The 18,080-nt window shown below is 38.8% G+C and overlaps 1 long non-coding RNA gene across 1 annotated transcript; it reads right to left on the reverse strand.

Moving 5' to 3' along the window:
• Nucleotides 1–7,276: 7,276 nt before the first annotated feature.
• On the reverse strand, nucleotides 7,277–12,468 carry LOC104241117 (uncharacterized). The gene is made up of 2 exons (XR_714628.2): nucleotides 11,646–12,468; nucleotides 7,277–8,047 (listed from the first exon to the last, which is right to left on the reverse strand). It is a non-coding gene; the product is annotated as an uncharacterized lncRNA (long non-coding RNA).
• Between the last annotated feature and the right edge of the window lie 5,612 nt (nucleotides 12,469–18,080).

Below are 18,080 nucleotides of genomic sequence, written 5' to 3' on the forward strand. Positions count from 1 at the left end.
TGAATTCCGATTGCATGCCTATACCAGTTCGTCCTTATAAAAGGACAAGATGAAGTACTTTCATGATAAATATGCCCGTAGCAAGGAGTTCAAAGTGAGTGATTTGGTTCTCTTGTTCAACTCTCGGTTACGTCTGTTTCCGGAAAAGCTTAAGTCAAAATGGAGTGGACCTTTTGAAGTGGTGTGTGTGACCCCGTTTGGTGCACTTGATTTAAAGAACAAAAATGGAGAAGTTTTCAGAGTGAATGGGCATAGGGTCAAGCACTACTTGGGAAAGATTGATGACAGCCACGTGGTGGCACTTCTTCATCTCAAATGATGTGATGGTAACCTGCGTCGTGTTGCGACATCAAATCAGGCGCTTCTTGGGAGGCAACCCATGTGTTTTTCTTCTTGTTTTTTTATTTTCATTGTAGTATAGGATTTATTTTTGGATTGAGTGGTTGTGAGATTCTACAGGATTGTGTTGATGCAGTGCAGGACAAAATGAAAAAAAATGTCAAGTCTCTGAAGTTTTCAATGCGGACCGCACTACATTGTGTGCGACCGCAAAGAACTCAGTGCGGGGGGCACAAAATCAGTGCGGACCACACTGATGATGGATGAAATTAACAGCTCTCTAAAGTGTACCTCCGCGGCCACATTGCATTTTGTGCGGTCCGCGGTGGTCCACTGCGGCCACAATGCATTTTGTGCGGACCGCAGTGACTGCCTTATCTGAACTTTGTGACTTTGAGCAGTGCGGACCGCATTGCCATTTTGTGTGGTCCGCATTAGGGTAGGTAAGCTGGGCCCCAGAACTTTTTCTATAAATAGTACCTGACGCCCAACATTTGAACTTTTCGATCCTTTTGCTCTCAGAACTCATAAAATCACTGTTCATCTTCCCTATTGCTCGTAATTAACTGCTACGAATCGTTAATCTTCAGTTCTTCTCACAACTGGTAACTTTAACTACTTTTTAATTGTTTTAATTTTGTTATTTTCTTTTAATTTTTGTTTTTCTTGTTCTTCTTCTTGCCATACCCTTATTTCTTTTAGTAATGTATAATAGGGTTAGTAAATTCTTGTTTATTGTTAGATTAGGTAGTTAAAAACACTGGGCAAACACTTAGGGACCTTTCTTGGGTGTAAAATTGGACTAACAATCAAATTATTCTTGACCCCTAAGTTAGTGCTGTGACTGAGCACTCAGTGCGGACCGCGGTGGAAATTGTGCGGTCCGCAGTGCTCTTGTGCGGTCCGCAATAAAATTTTGTGCTGACCGCATTGCTACAAGTCCTGGAATCTGATCATTGAGGACCACAGCCGCATTGCATTTTGTGCGGTTCGCGGTGCCTCAATGCGGATCGCATTGGCATTTTGTGCGATCCGCGGAGTAATTGTTCAGAGAGTGGGTAGTCTGAACCCCACCTCTGTGCGGACCGCATTGGCCTATGTGCGGCCGCACTCCATTTTGTGCAGTCCGCACTATGTAATATCTGCAACTGTCTGCAACCTTTTCTTTTCTGCAACTTTGATCTTAATTACTTCTACTAATACTAACAAACTTAATGGATGTTGTTTGCAGACAATGGTGAAACAAAAAGGCAAGGGCTTTAAACAACCAGACAGAGGAGAATCCTCCCGGGAAGGGAAACAGAAAATGGTAAGACTGATTCCGCAAGCCCGGTAAAACATTAAAAACATGAGGAAGCTCATTAAAGCTACTAATAGGGCCATTGACCATTATGGGACTGAATACAAGCCTTCCTGGGATATATCTTCAGACTCAATCCCAGAGTACATCCCTGACTGGCCAGAGAGAAATAGACTAAGAGACACTCTTCCACCTTCCTCGCTGCCCAAGCGTTAGTAAATGTATCTTCTGGGTCGTTTGAGGGCTCAGCTGAAGGAAGTGGAGATGAATACTCCACCTCTCCCACAACTTCATTATCCGAAGAGGGTGTAGTAGGAGAAGAAGAGGTAGTAGGAGAAGGGGTGAACCTCAGGTGGGAGGAATTGCTAGAACTAGAAAACCGGAGGTGTGGCAAGACCGGTTTGTGAGTGAGTTGGCCTACCATAAATTCAGAGAATGGTGGACTGTGAGGAAATTGATCCCGGAGAGGAGTTTTGTTGATAGAGATATCTTGCCTCCCAACCCCAATATGAGAAGGCAGTTTAGAGAGAGATTGGGCTGGGAATATTTTTTAAACAACTGTGAGGATGCAAACGAGCACCTGGTCAAGGAATTTTACTCCAATATTGACCACATCAAGAAGGGCACCAAAGTGACCAAGGTGCACAATGTGAAAGTGTTGTTCGATGGGAAAACCATAAATGACTACTTGGGCTTTGATAAGGAGGATGAGTCGTTGTATTTGGCGAAGATGGAACTAGGTGAGGTGGTCCGTCCTTGGTTGACACAGTATCTGGCAATCCCAGGTACCACCCCCGATTGGTTGAATGCAGGAGGGAAAATTTTGAGAAGAAATTTGAATTTTGAGGCCAAGGGGTAGGAAACATTCGTGTGCAACAGATTGGATCCCACTACTCATGACAACTCACTCCCTCTTCACCGGGCAGTATTGGTAGTATCAATCATGGCGGGGTACCCGATTAACGTCGGGAAGGTGATGTCTCGGGTGATTGCATAGGTAGGCAGTGAATGTGATAGAAACTACCCTTTCCCCGGCTTCTTAACCATGTACTTCACGGACCTAAAGGTAGAAAAGCGGCCATTTGATATAAAAGTGAAAGCAAAGGCCCCGTTCTCATGGTACAGCATGTAGGGTGATGACAACCCTAAAAGCAAGAACTACAAGGGAACATCCGCTGCTGCAACTGGCCTATCTGAAGAGCCAGTAGTGGTAGTAGCTCCTACTTAGCCTTTGTCCACCTCAACGGACATGCCCCCTAGTCCATCCACTTCAGCAACTCCAGAGATACCCTCTACCCCAGCCCACCCAGTGATTGCACACCGCCTGAGCCAGACCCTTTTCAGCATCAACAACTAGATGCAGACAGCTTCCTCTAAGTTGTATGTCCTCACTACTACAGTAGCAGCTCAGTCGGCACCTCCACCTCCACAAGTCCCACAGTCTATTGAGGACGCCTTCAAGGATAATCTGGACAACCATAAGAAAATCCTTGACACTCAGAAAGTTCTTATGGATGTTGTGGAGTCTCATGGAAAAGCTCTCAAGGAGCTTGCTGGGGAGGCCAAGAAGATGAGAAAGACGCGGGCTTTCAAGGAGTCTGTAAAGGAGTTGAGGGTTGAGGTTGACAGGTTGAAGGCAGATCATCTGCCTTTGGATTTATTGTTATAGGACCCTGTGCCAGCAGCTCACCCCCAGCCAGAGCAGTCCTAGAGGCCTACCAAGAGGAAGAGGATGATTCCCCAAGCAGATGATGCAGTCATCCAGTTGGCAGACCCACCGGAGACCTCCTCCAGTCAGCCACAAGATGCAGCCTAGGAGCATGTCCAGTTCCTGGCCCAGGTCCCAGCCGCAGAACAGCGGGCCATTGGGAACCAGTCTGAGGTTCCCAAGCATATTGAGGACCCAGGGACCATTCAAGATCCCATACAGACAGACAGTCCATAGGGAGTCTCTATATCCTTTTCTCTTTTTATTTTTGGTGCTTATTTGGTTTAGTTGGCATTGAGGACAATGCCAGCATTCATTTGAGGGGGTAGGTCCTACATTGATTTGTTGGATTATTGTATATATTTGACAGTTTTTATGCTTTCTTGATTTTTCATCTTTGGTTTGTATATAATTTTAAACATTTTGTTATATTTCTCGTACTTTTATTTCACTTTGGATCTGTATATAAAGTTATGTTACATTGTACATATTCATCCCCTCTATTGTATATTCGATTAAATCCCCTCTTGTATATATTCATTTTACTTTCCACAATTTTTCTTTCTTAGCTTCGTATTTATGTTCGTAGCTTCTTGTTTTGAACGTTTGCAATAAGCCTTTGGTTTTCTTAATGCCACGGTTCTTTCCAAAGGTGGAGTTCGTGTGAATCGGGTGGGTCTTCCCAATGATGGATGGCGTGACAACCTTCTTAAGTGTTAGAGTCTGTTTTTCTTTTTATTTTTAGTAGTTAGTGATAAGGGTGCCTCAAGCAAAGCTTCACTTGAGCCTAACACATTTGCCTTTGATCTCATGGTCAAAAACAAATTGTTGTGTTTAGGATGGTGAAAATCGTGACCTTAAGACTCTTGTGTTGACTGATAATCATCAAGTGGTTTTTGGGGATCATTGTGTGATCAAATCTTATCTAAGGTCATTGTGGGCCCCCGACTCTATGTCTTTAGTGATCACATAGCTTGTGTGGTGAGAAATTGCATTGCAAGTCCAAGTCCCGAGCCATTGGTCTAGAACTTGCCCTAAATGTTTGTTGAGGCAAAATCCTAAGTGAATTTTGACTTGAAACATGATTATAGGCTCTCCTTGGTCCAAATGATAGCTTGAAAACTTCCATAACCTACCAATGATAAGATCACTAGTCAACCCTTTTGAGCCTTAGACTTTTTTCCTTCAAAGAACCATGATACAAGCCTTTACCCGTTCTAAAAGATATCCTCTCTTGGCACCCGATCTTTCCTTTAGCACATGGCAAAAGTATAAGTTTGGGGGGAGAGACTAGGATGGCAACAAAGTGGTAAAAAGGTGCAAAATGAAGAAAAGGAAAAAGTAGTGAAAAAGAAAGAAAAGCAAAAAGACAAAAAGAATGTTCAATGTGTAAGAGAATAAAAAAGGATTCAAGAAAATCAAAGAATGAAAGGGTTGGAAAGTTGAGAAAGAAGAAAAGATTTGAAATGTATAAGAAAGAGTTACAGTGTGTCTCTCCAACCCCTTAGAAAGAAGTGAAAAAACTCAAAAAGTCAAGTGAATGTATGCCAAATTGAAACAAAAGAAGTGCTTAAGGGAAGATGGAATTTACTTAGACCAAACATTGCCTACCCAAAACCAAAACCCTTCACTATTTCTCCACAAAAGCCCTATATGATCTCTAGTTGAATGAAACTTACATTAGTGGTGACTCATATAAGGGGCAAGCATATGGTACTTATAACCGCACTTATGACTCTTCCTTGAGAGAGATGAGTGATTTTCCATTAACCTCGTTTTGAGTGCCACTATTCTAAAGGTGAGATTTGCTTAGGCAGAGCTAAGCATGTGTGAGTTTGGGTTCCACAATGACCAAAGTAATAGAAAGGGTTATTTGATATGTTGAGTCAACTCTTGATGCTCTTGTGTCGCACTTAATCCATGGTGTTTAAAAGAGTAAATGTTGTTAATGATTCATTTGTATTGAGGGCAACTGTTAGTCCCAATTGATGCTAGATGAGGTCACTTTAGGACAACTAAATTTTCTTGGATGTTCTCTTAAGGGGTGTCTTATTTTGTTTGCTTGAGGATAATCAAAAGCTTAAGTTTGGGGAATTGATAACAAGGGATTTTGATACATTTTATACTCCTTCTTGCTTAAGTTTTGATTAGAAATGTGTACAAAATAGTCCCAAAAGCTCACAAGTTGTGCTTGATTGCATGTTTGATCAACAAGGTGACAAGATGTGAAAGATCAGCTCAAAAAGGAGTGAAACTTGCACAAGTACCAAGACAAGACAAAGTTTAGGCAAAACAAGACCAGTACGGCCGCACACCATTCTGTGCGGTTCACACAAGTGATGTTCAGAGAGTGTGCATTTCCAGGCCAACAGGCATTGCGGCCGCATGGATTTTTGTGCGGTCCGCATTGAGTTTATCATGACCGCACTCGATTTATTACGGTCCGCAAAGCCAGAGTTTATAGAAGTGCCAGTTCCAAATTTGAAGCACAGTGTGGTTCGCGCTCCATTTCATGCGGACTGCACTAGAAGCCACCGCGGCCGCACTCGATTCTATGCGGTCCGCATTGCCCGAGTTCATAGAGCCGTTTATTTAAGTTCATAGCCTTAGTGTGGTCGGACGTGATTTTGTGCTGTCCGCACTAGCCCCGTAGGGATATTTTTGTCCAGATTTTTCAGCTTGGTATAAATAGCTTATTTTCCTATTTTTAGGTCATCAGATAGTTTTGTACTGAGCTACGCTCGTGACTTCCGTTCCTTTAGCTATTTTGGGCAATTTTAGCTTCATTTCAACATTGAACCTTTTAGTTTATCTTAGCAATTAATTAATATGAGTTTTTCTTCATCTATTTCTTTGTTTTCTTCTCTAATTATGAGTAGCTAGACCCATAAGCTAGGGTTGTGGCTCAACCCTAGTATGGGTAATTGATGGGTCTTGTGTTTTGATGTTTGATTGTCTGTGGTATTTGATATTTGGACTAATTTCATGTTTAATTGCTGAATTAGTGGTTGCAAGCACTAATTTGTGTTTAGTTGACTTTGGCTCTTCTTGAGAAAGAGAATCTAAGTCTCTGAAATTGGTCCAACAAGGAATTGGGACGTACTCAAGAGATTGATAGCCCCAATTAAAGGGTTAAATCTAGAGATAGTAATACCCGACTTGAGCCTTGATTGCTTGTGCAAATTTGCATACCCAATTGGTCTTGAGAAAGTCAATTCGGGCAGAATCACTCAAACCACCGAGAGGTATAGAGTGGGTAGAATCGTGCAACGATTATATCATACTCCCCAAATGTGTCAATCATGCCTTAGACTCAAGTATCCGTCAATTGACCACCTAGACGAAAGTCACTACCCTAGTGTCTTCTACCCATTTGAACAACTCGCAATAGCTTAACCTTAGCTTATTTTAGTTTAATTAAGCATTGTAGATTTATAAAAATTGGAAGTAAATCAAAACCCAAAATGTTTAGAAATGCAATTAAAAGCAAATACACAACTCCGCTTTAGATAGACACCCAACTCCAATATCTAGCTCCCTGTGGAAATCATTCCCGACCTTAATTGGGTAAAAGCTGCATTGATCTCTCTCGCTACTCAATAGTAGTGCAGGGTTGGCCTTGATCAATCACACACCATACCTTAATATCATTTTACATGGTGTAGGTTTCTATACACACTTTCCAGTGTGAGAAGTGCTAGCCATTGAAGTAATGAGGTCGTACGTGAGAAGTCCCTTCTTGAAATAGTGCTCCAACGGCTGTGTTTGATGTCATGATATATTTCCCACTTGTTGTTAAGCAATATTTGCGAGTCCTTGCTTTGATACCAATTGACATAACATGGGGTGGGGGGGGGAGGTAAATTATAACCGACTTTTAAACTTAATTGACTAAGAGAGGAATCAGTCGACTAAACTTCACTATGAGATTAATCGCAGCAAAATTAAATTTTGTAGATAGAAAAGTAAAGGAGGCACAACAATTTTTATACTAGTTTTGTACCGATGTGGTACCTACATCTAGTTCCCTTAGGTCACAAGGGTTCTCTTAGATCTTGACTAAGGCTTTACAACAGTGATGGTTTTAGTATGTTCACCACCAACTATTTACAACAACAATATTTTTTTTAGTGTTGACACAACTCTTGTTTTGTTTTCTAACTCTTCCTATCTTTTGCAACACTTACAAACTCAAGAATACAATATTTGTACTAAGAACTAGAAAGGTGTAGAAATAGATGTCAAGTTGTGTGATCTTCTTTGCCATTCTACTTCTTCTTTTATATTGCTCGATGAGTCTTCTGGTTTCTCTTTTCTGGGATCGCAGAGCAGCAATGACTGAAAGTCTTTCCTTGTGAGGCATAGATTTATAAGTGTGAGACCCAAGGGTAGCCTCATGAATCTAACTTGAGAGGTGTGGCCAGATTCATTTTTAGTTTGAAGATTTGGTTCCTCCAATTATCCTTGATTTGAGCTTCCACATATTTCCCTTTGATTTGCTCTCTATACTTGATTCTCTCTTTCATTTCTTAAATGCTTGAGAATCTTTAGCAAGTCTGATTGATTGACTTTTCTTCTTTCTTCTTTGATTAATTGATTCTCTTTTCGTTTGATGCAGAGTTCGAAGAACATAGCCGTTGGCTTCGTCTGATTTCCTCATAACATTTTCTTTCCTTCCATTCATCAGCATCGCTGCGAATCTGTACACAAAGTGAGATGTCATTAGTCAAGTCTCTTTTGATTATTTATCATTATTAAAATTCTAAACCTAATATTAAGCACTACAAAGTACAAACGAAGTTGCTCTTAACACGGACCTTAAATAGTGCAAAGATCATTGAATGTTCTTTTTTTAATGCTATCTTGGAATTGTATTGTGATAGTGGAATAGCCTAGCATGCCGTGCCAACGACTGCGGATCGATGTTTCCACTGCCACTGCCATTGGCCTTGAACCAAAAGCTAGTCCATAGTAAGCATTGATCAAGTTGGGTACAAATGAGTTATCCTTCAGATCTTAGAAAATAAGAAATATTGCAGTTGTCCGTGATTTTAAGACCTTCCATGAATCCTTGAAAAACTTTGTATAGGGTAAAATATATTTATATTAAATTATCGCATGAGGAAATGACACATGTAGCCGAAGACAAAAGATAGTTGAATTCGAAGGCAACGATCCCGTTTGTTACCAGATAGATGATACACATAAAGATTAAATAAATGCCTACCACCTGGTAGCATTTAATGAGGATATTCTACAGCATTAAGTACACGGCCAGTTACAAGAAATATGATATTCACTGCCTGTTGCTACACATTCATCAATGGCCCTCATAATTGACATTAAAGAGAGACTTGATCCTAGAACCTTGTTCCCTAAGTGCAACTATAAATAGCAAACTCTATTATCATTGTAAAGAGACAAATTTTTTGACAAATATACGCTGCACTCTATTGAAAGCTCAATATAATTTAATCTTCTTGTTTACTGATATTGTTGCTATTGTCCCCTGAAACCCTATTCTCGAAATTATTATTTCTGCTATTTTATCTTCATCCCAAGGCTATGTATCATAATTTTTTCTAATTCATCTATTATTTTAGGATCAAATTAATTCACTTGTCTATAAACCACGTCTGAATTCATCTGTATCGTTTTACGGGTAAACAGTTTGGCGCCCGCCATAGGACTTAGACAGTTGTGTAATTAAGTTGGTCCTTACCTCTTTTACTAATGTGTTTGTTTATTTTTCTTAGCAAAAAATCATAGCAAATTGTAGATAATGGTGTTAACAACACATACAACCTTGAGGCCCAAAGAAATCAGCCTCAACAGGAGGATTCAATCAGTGATACCTCTAGTGAGGGGAACGAGGCAACACCGGTCCACAGAAGGCGGTACCCACGACATGTTCGAGGGGCAACTCCCAATGATGCTAAAGAAGGGAATGTCATCAAAGCAATAAGGGTCTTGCAGGAGTAACAAGAGGCCATTTTAGGCCATCTCACACGCCTGGATAAGGTTATTATAGAGCTAAATTAGGCGTTATCGGGTACTTCCAATAACGCAAATGGACGGGGTCCAGCTCCTCCCAGTGCTCCCGCAAATCAAACAACGTAGAGGGTCGACAACAAAACTCCGAGGGGCAAGGTCGGCTTCAATGGGGCCGGGGGGAGCAGATTCGGTCACAACAACGAGAGCGATCTATCACGACCCAAACTAGAGGGTCATGACTAGCACCCGACCACACTTGCCGAGCACCAACATACATTTTATCTAACCTTTCTTCTTATCTTTAAGGGCCGATAGGATCAATATAAATGGTAGACATGGATCATGAACAAACAATAATGAAAGATAATGACATGAACATATATAACATGGGATGACCAGATAGTCAAGAAACTATATATATTCGAGCTACCACGTTGTCATGAAAGACTATACAACAAAAATTAGCCGACAAGGCATACGAAACTATACATGAGTCGACACATGTCTATGAGCCTCTAAAGGAGAATAGGTGCTACAACATTGCCGGAACAGGGCCCCGACATACCTGTCACACCTCCTTTTTTACCACCGAGGGGATATAAGGGAGTTTTTTCAATTAAAGTGACATTATTCGAAATGGGATTATTTTACTTAATTTTCAGAGTCACCACTTGAGATAATTTATTTGGTGTCCCAAGTCACCGATTTATTTCAAATCCCAAATCGAGGAAATTTGACTTTAGTTAAAAATCTACAAAACTAGAAATTTTAGATAAGGAATTCTGTTATCCCGGGAGAAGGTGTTGGGCATTTCCGGGTTCTGTGGTTCTAGCACGGTCGCTTAAACTATTAATAATTGGCTTATTGTCTGATTTATTACATGTTTTAAACCTATTGTGCATTTTTGAAACTTCATAACCGCTTTTAATTATTTTTAAAACCTCTTTTGGGATTTATAAATTATTTCTTGAACAAGTTACGATTGTCGTACACTTGCCCTTTTGGAACACACCGCAAACCGCACTACATGAAATGCACCCGCGATTTGCTACATGTTTATTTTATTATTATTGTTCGAAGTTGTGGTCGGGTCACATGAAATGCACACCCGAATTGGGGATTAAGTATCGTGACCATGCTACGGGAACCGTACCCATAGCCACGATGATTTATTTACGCGCCTAAAGCACACTACGAGTGATCAAAGTATTTTCTACACTAGTTATAATATTAATGCGAGGGCCATAGATTAAGTGATTCAATTGTGGATGTCACACCTTAATTTATTTCAAAAATTGTATAAAACTAAAGCAAACTACGGATGTTCATTATTTTCCTAAGACTAGTTTAAGATTATTGTAGGCCAGGTGTTCATCAGAAACTCATTTGTGACCAAGCCATTATAATTGGTTTAGGGATTTAAGGAATAAAGTAGGCAACAAGTCTTATTTTAATTTGCCATGCCCCAAACAAGTTACATGCTCATAGACAAGTCCAAATCAAAAGCAAATAAGGACAGGACTGTTGATCTTCAACAGAATTTGAAAACATACAATTACCAACTACCTATATACTTTTACCACAAGCATGGGTAACGATATTGTAGGCTAGCTGAAACCAATATTCATACGAACAAACACATTCATGCTTCCCTTAAATTTCGAATCCATTCAAACACTAATTAAACTCGTGACTTGATACTGATGTTTCCAATTTTCATTTAAAAAGAGATTTTTTAATTTTGGAACCTATTTCAATTGAACAGCACCTCCAGGTTCTTCAAAAACACTTGAGCAATAGACCTATAGTATTCTTAATGAAAATCTAACAATGATTATCAAAAAACAACCCTTGTACACAGATTTATTCTAACTCTATGCATCAAAATAGTCCAACATTAATTCAAACTTGCACTTAACAGTGATGAACTTTTCAGAGAAATAAGGGAACAATTATTGCAGATTTCAGCGTGACAGAGCATCTAAGCCTTTAAGTTAATAGAATAAACCTGCATATTCACATAATCGAAACAGAGACTGCATTTTTAGCTAAACAACTTTCACATCGTCGATGTATTTAACCTTCACAAATTCACCAGAATATCAAGTAGAATTTCAAACCTGTCCATAACTTACACCAATTTGAAAATCTAATGAAATGTTTAACATTACATATCAACCAAGAGCTAAACAAAATAACATAGAAATTGAAGTTTAAGCAAACACCTCTGCATCACTAGGAAATCCGGCAAGAATACAACAAAATTACAATCATATTTCAAAAGAAAGGTTATGATTTACATACCTAAGCAAGGAGACAACAGTAGCTCAAGAACCAAATACAAGCCTAGAACTCCTAATTGGCGAGGTTCAACAATTCCGGAACAGCAGCAGGGGAAATCAACGAGCAACAACACTTCTATCGAACCCAAACATCGACACCCAAACTAAGAGAAATTTTAAATCTGAAATTTAATCTTCAAATGCAAGAGTTTTGTTTCGACTGTTCCATCGATTTAACACCTTCTAAAGCAGAAATGCAGCAGTGTTCGGGACTGTTTTAAAGTTGATGTGGCGCGGGTTTTGGTGGTGCGATGTAGCTGGATTTGGGACCTATTTTAGCTGCGTTTTGGCTGATATTTTTTGGGTGTTTTAGAGCTGGATTTCAGCTGGTTATTGGCTTGTTTGAGAGCTGTTTTTGCTGCGTTATTTTGAGCAGAAAACATGGGCTGATTTGGGGTGGTTTGAGAGCAGTGTTTTGGAGCTTAATAAGGTGGCTTTAAAGGTGCTCTAATGGTGTTTTGGAGGTGGTTCAGCTGCTGTCCATGGTTGGCCTTTTGCTGGTGGTTTAAGGAAGAAAATGGGAGCTTGGTTCAGAGGATTTTGGTGCGAGCAGCTGCTTTTTCTCAAGTTTGTTTTTATTAACCCTCTCAAATGAAGAAGATGAGATGGATCTCAAAATTCCATTGAAGGAGCGCCGTTTCTTGTCACTGTGCATAAGGAGGGGTGTTTTGTCTTATGGCTTGAGAAGAAGAAGAAAATGGAGGAAACTGGGGGGAGTCAGATCCGCCGTTTGTCGCTTCTTCCAAAGGCCTGTCCTCTGATTTTTTTTTTTTTGTTCTAGGTTCAGGTCTCCATCTGATGTTAGGTCTAGTTTTAATGTGAAAAGTGGGGGGGGGGGGGGGGGATCCGATTTTGGGATAAAATGGGCGGATTGTGAGGAGTTTGGACAATTGCCAAATTGGCCCAGTCCGAATTAAACAACAAAACAAGATCCATTTCCTTTCTTTCTTTATTTTTCTTTGATTTTAAATTCTAATCAAATCAATTAAAATCCTAAATTAATCCATCTTTGTAGAAATTAAAATTCTTTATCTATTTCTAACATTAGAGCAACTAATTAACTTAAAACTATAGAAAAATGCTAATTTTAAAGGCTAAAATCTAAATATGTAAAAATGACCATTTTTTGTAATTATTTGCTTAATAAAATTAATTCCTAAATACAAATTGAACCTAAGATGACATGAAATTAAAATATGATAATTTTTATGATTTTTTTATGATTTTTAAAATATTAAAAATGCATGAAATGTAACTAAAAAAAGAAAAACTTCTAAAATCCTTCAAAATTTATTTTTGGTCTATTTTTAGGAGTTATTTCCATGCGGGGCAACCATAAGGCTCATAAAACTCGATAGAATTGTACCCGGCCATGTGAATCTCGGTAAAACCTAACTGATCAGTGGTTGCACAATAGGTGTCATACCCAGTCGTCTATAGTGTGGCTCGGTAGAGTAAAATAGATATATATACATAATGTATGCTGGACTCATTGGAATAATATTCTTAACCTTTCGGAGTGACGTAAGGTCAGTAACCTCCGTACATGATATTAGGACCAACTCGTCAACATGAATCTTATAAGAATCAGGAAGTACCAACAACATTGAAAACATAAGAATAAGAGAAGCAACCTCAACATCAACTGTTCCATAAGAAGGGAAACAATGTAAGTACTGCTAGCTTCTAAAAGTAGAGTATCTTTGGAAGCTCGTTCATTACATCATGTACAATTGTAGTCGTGCAAAAGAAGAAAAGGGATAGCCTCACATACCTTGTATGTACTGCCCAACCTCAAGCTATGCAAATGTCAAGACTCCTTAGTCTACACTAAGAGAAATGATACTATCGTTATCGTTTAAGCATCGTAACTATTATATATCGACCGCAACCTATTTTACGATGAAACGGACAACACCTCCTCTATTTATATGACATTCCACAAGTTAAATCAATCACCAAACAACCCAAACAACATCAATAATAATCATATTGAGCCTCTCAAAATAGTTCACCAACTAACAACATTACTACCAAGCCTTTCAATATATATTTCACAAGTTCTAGCTTCAATGACTTAGCCGCAACTTGGATAATCTTAAATACATGTAGAGTAAGAGGTTCCTTACCTTTAAACATAAAAAATAACTCCAATGACCTTAACTGTCCGCGAAATATCTCTCCAATGCTGCCACAAGAACAAGAAAGCGAAACTAGCAATCAATTAGGGTTTTTCGGCACTAGAATCACTTTAGAAGACTTGAAATCACATAGGGTTGATATTAAAAACTTGATGGAGTACTTACAGAACATAAACCACTTAAAACAACCTCACACATGAGCTGGAACAACACAAAACTGAGCAACAACAAGAAACTTACTAGCGCCACGGGATTCCCGACACTTGATTTGTGTTGTTTGCCCTTTGTTTGGGTCTTGGATTATGAGAGAAACCTGAGAGAATGTTTTTAGAGTCTAAGGTCTGAATATACTAAAAATATGACTTAAGACGAGTGGAGGATATATATCCATATATCTTAAACCGCTTATGTGGGCCCCATAGAAGCTACTTGGCGCAGTCTCACGAAAACACGAATATCTCTCAACTCCGTGATCGTATTGATGAACAGTTTAATGGATTGGAAACTAGACTCATAGATCTTCAATTTGGTGGGTATATCACCCCGTAATTTCAAGTAAATTGGGATTAAAGCAAAGTAACATTTGACCTAAAATTTAAGCAAAATTATGAACCTAAGTTGCGACAACTTTTGCCGACTTTTGTTTCATAACTCGTTTTACTTCAAGACTTATAATACGGATATTATATGATTCAAATAACTTAAAACACGACCTCTTAAATATATTAAACACCTCTAGGTTTACCCAAAAATACGGGTTACAACATCCTTGATTCGTTTAACTTCTAATACTTGTTAACCACTCTTATACACCCTTGTATCATTTAAGACCAATAGGATTAACTTCTTATCATCTCAAAGACAATATCTTCTTGGATTTACATCTCCTAACTCATGGCATGAACTAACGTACATGAATATGGGTTGAAACACCCTCCCCTCCTTAGGAACATTCGTCCTCGAATGTAAGGGTTTATGGGGAGTCTAAATCATCGTGGATTCCAACAACAATTTTCGGCCGAGTTTCCCCTATAATATGGACACTAGCCAAACTTGCAAGCAGTCAAACCCAACGTATTACCTAACAAGGATACACAAATCATTATGGATATGTACATTATTATCTGCAATTTTGTATTGAGGAAGAGTATTCTAAAGCTATTTCTTACGTCATAGAGCCGTTTCTTCTTCCAATGTATCCTGTCTTCCACCAGCATCCTTGTTATCTTCATTCTGGAATAAGTAAGGGTATTTTGACTTCATCTCCTCTTCTACTTCCCATGTTATTTCTTTCATATTCTTGTTCCTCCACAATACTTTGGCGGAAGCTACATCTTTTGTTCTCAGCTTGCGGACTTGTCAATCTAATATAGACACTGGCACTTCTTCATATGGTAGATCCTCTGTAACTTGTACATCTTTGATAGTGACGACTCGAGAAGGGTCTCCAATATATTTCCTCAACATAGATACATAGAATATCGGGTGGACAAATTCCAATTCGGATGACAATTCTAACTCATAAGCAACCTGTCCAATTCATCAAAGAATTTTATATGGACCGATATATCGCAGACTCAGCTTAACCTTCTTCTCAAAATGCATAACACCCTTCATTGGCGAGATCCTCAGGAAAAACCAATCACCAACCTCAAACTCCATATCACGACGTCATACATCGGAATAAGACTTTTGCCTGCTTTGCGTCGTCCTCAGTCGTGCTTGTATCACTTTCACCTTCTCAATGGCTTGGTGAATCAAATTTGGCCCATATAATTCTGTTTCACCGACTTCAAACCATCCAACTGGTGATCTACATCTTCTCTCGTACATTGCCTCGTACGGAGCCATATTAATACTAGAATGGTAACTATTATTGTAGGCAAATTCTATGAGTGGTAGATGGTCATCCCAATTCCCCTTGAAATCTAGAACACATGCTCGTAGCATATCTTCAAGTGTCTGAATGGTACATTCAGCCTATCTATCAGTCTGCGGATGGAATGCAGTGCTGAGATTCACTTGTGTGCTTAAACCTTTCTAAAATGACCTCCAAAAGTTATACGTAAATTGAGCTCCTCAATTTGATATTATAGATACCGGCACACCATGAAGCCTAACAATCTCTTTGATATACAACTTTGCATAATCTTCAGCTGTGTAAGTTGTTTTAACTGGCAGAAAAAGGGCACATTTTTTAAGTCGATCAACTATCACCTAGATTGAGTCAAACTTATGATAAGAGCAGGGTAATCCAATAATGAAGTCCATATTAATCACCTCCCATTTCCAGATCGGAATCTCTATATTTTGAATCAATCCATCGGGTTTCTGATGCTCGATCTTTACTTGTTGACAATTAGGACATTGGGCTACAAATTCTGCAATAGACTTCTTCATGTTATCCCACCAATACTGGTCCTTAACTTCATGATACATCTTTGTCGAGCCGGGATGGATGGAATATCGGGATTGATGAATCTCAATCATAATCTTCACTCACAACCCTGCCACATTAGGCACACATAATTGGCCCTAGTAACTCAGTTCCCCATATCCTCTAATCTCGAAAGCCATAATTTTACACTGCTAAATGTTCTCTCTTAATCATACTAAGGTAGTATCTTCATATTGCCGTGCTTTTACTTAGGTTACCAAAGATGATTCTACTGTATTCTGTATAGTAACACCTCCGTTATTAGAGTCTAACAATCTAATTCTTATATTGGCTAGCTGATGAAGCTCTTTAGTCAACCCCTATCTACCTGCTTCAATATTTACTAAGCTTCCCATTGTTTACTAAAACCCAACTAATCAGTGGTTTCACAATAGGTGTCGTATCCGGCCGACTATAGCATGGCTCGGTAGAGTAAACTAGATAAATATATATAATGCATCCTAGACTCATTGGAATCATATTCTGAACCTTTCAGAGTGACGTAAGGTCGGTAACCTCCATACATGATATTAGGACTAATTATTCAACATGAATCTTGCAAGAATCAAGAAGTAACAACAACATTGATAACTTAAGAATAAGAGAAGCAACCTCAACATCAACTGTTCCATAAGAAGGGAAACAATGCAAGTACTACAAGCTTCTAAGACTAGAGTGTCTTTTGAAGCTCGTTCATTACATCATGTACAATCGGAGTCTTGCAAAATAAGGAAAGAGATAGCCTCACATACCTTGTATGTACTGCCCAACCTCAAGCTATGCAAATATCATAACTCCTTAGTCCACAATAAGAGAAATGATACTATCAATATCATTTAAGCGTCGTAACTATTATATATTGACTGCAACCTATTTTATGATGAAACGGACAAAACCTCCACAATTTATATGACTTTATACAAGTTATTCAATCACCAAACGGCCCAAACAACATAAAAAATAATTATAGTAAGCCTCCCAAAATAGTCCACCAACCAGCAATGTTACTAACAAGCCTTTCGATAGATATCTCACAAGTTCTAGCTTCAACGATTTAGCCGTAACTTGGATAATCTTAAATACATGTAGGGTAATAGGTTCCTTACCTTTAAATAGAAAGAACAACTAAAACTGGACCTTAATTGACCATGAAATATCCCTCTAATGCTGCCACATGAACAAGGAAGCGAAACTAGCAATCAATTAGGGTTTTTCGGCACTAGAGTAACTTTAGAAGACTTGAAATCACCTAGGCTTGATATAAAAACTTGAGGGAGTATTTATAGAACATAAACCACTTAAAAAAACCTGCCACACGAGCTGGAACAACACAAAAATCAGCAACAACTAGGAGAACAAGAAACTTACTAGCGCCACAGGATTCCCGACACTTGATTTGTGTTGTTTTCCCTTTGTTTGGGTCTTGGATCATGAGAGAAACTTGAGAGACTGGTTTGAGGGTTCTAATATCTGAATATACTGAAAATAATGACTTACAATGGGTTTATATATATATATATATCCATATGTCTTATACCATCTATGTGGGGCCCATAGAGAGCTGTTTGACGTTGTCTCGCAAAAATACAAATATCTCTCTACTCCGAGATCGTATCTACAAATGGTTTAATGAGTTGGAAACTAGAATCATAGATATTCAATTTGGTTGGTAGATCATCCTATAATTCCAAGTAAAATAGGAGAAAAGCTAAGTAACATTTGACCTAAAGTTTAAGTAAAATTATGAACATAAGTTGCGACAACTTTTGTCGACTTCTGTTTCATAATTCATTTGACTTCAAAACTTATGATATGGATA

The sequence above is a fragment of the Nicotiana sylvestris genome, chromosome 7, assembly GCF_000393655.2.
Source record: "Nicotiana sylvestris chromosome 7, ASM39365v2, whole genome shotgun sequence".
NCBI lineage: Eukaryota > Viridiplantae > Streptophyta > Magnoliopsida > Solanales > Solanaceae > Nicotiana > Nicotiana sylvestris.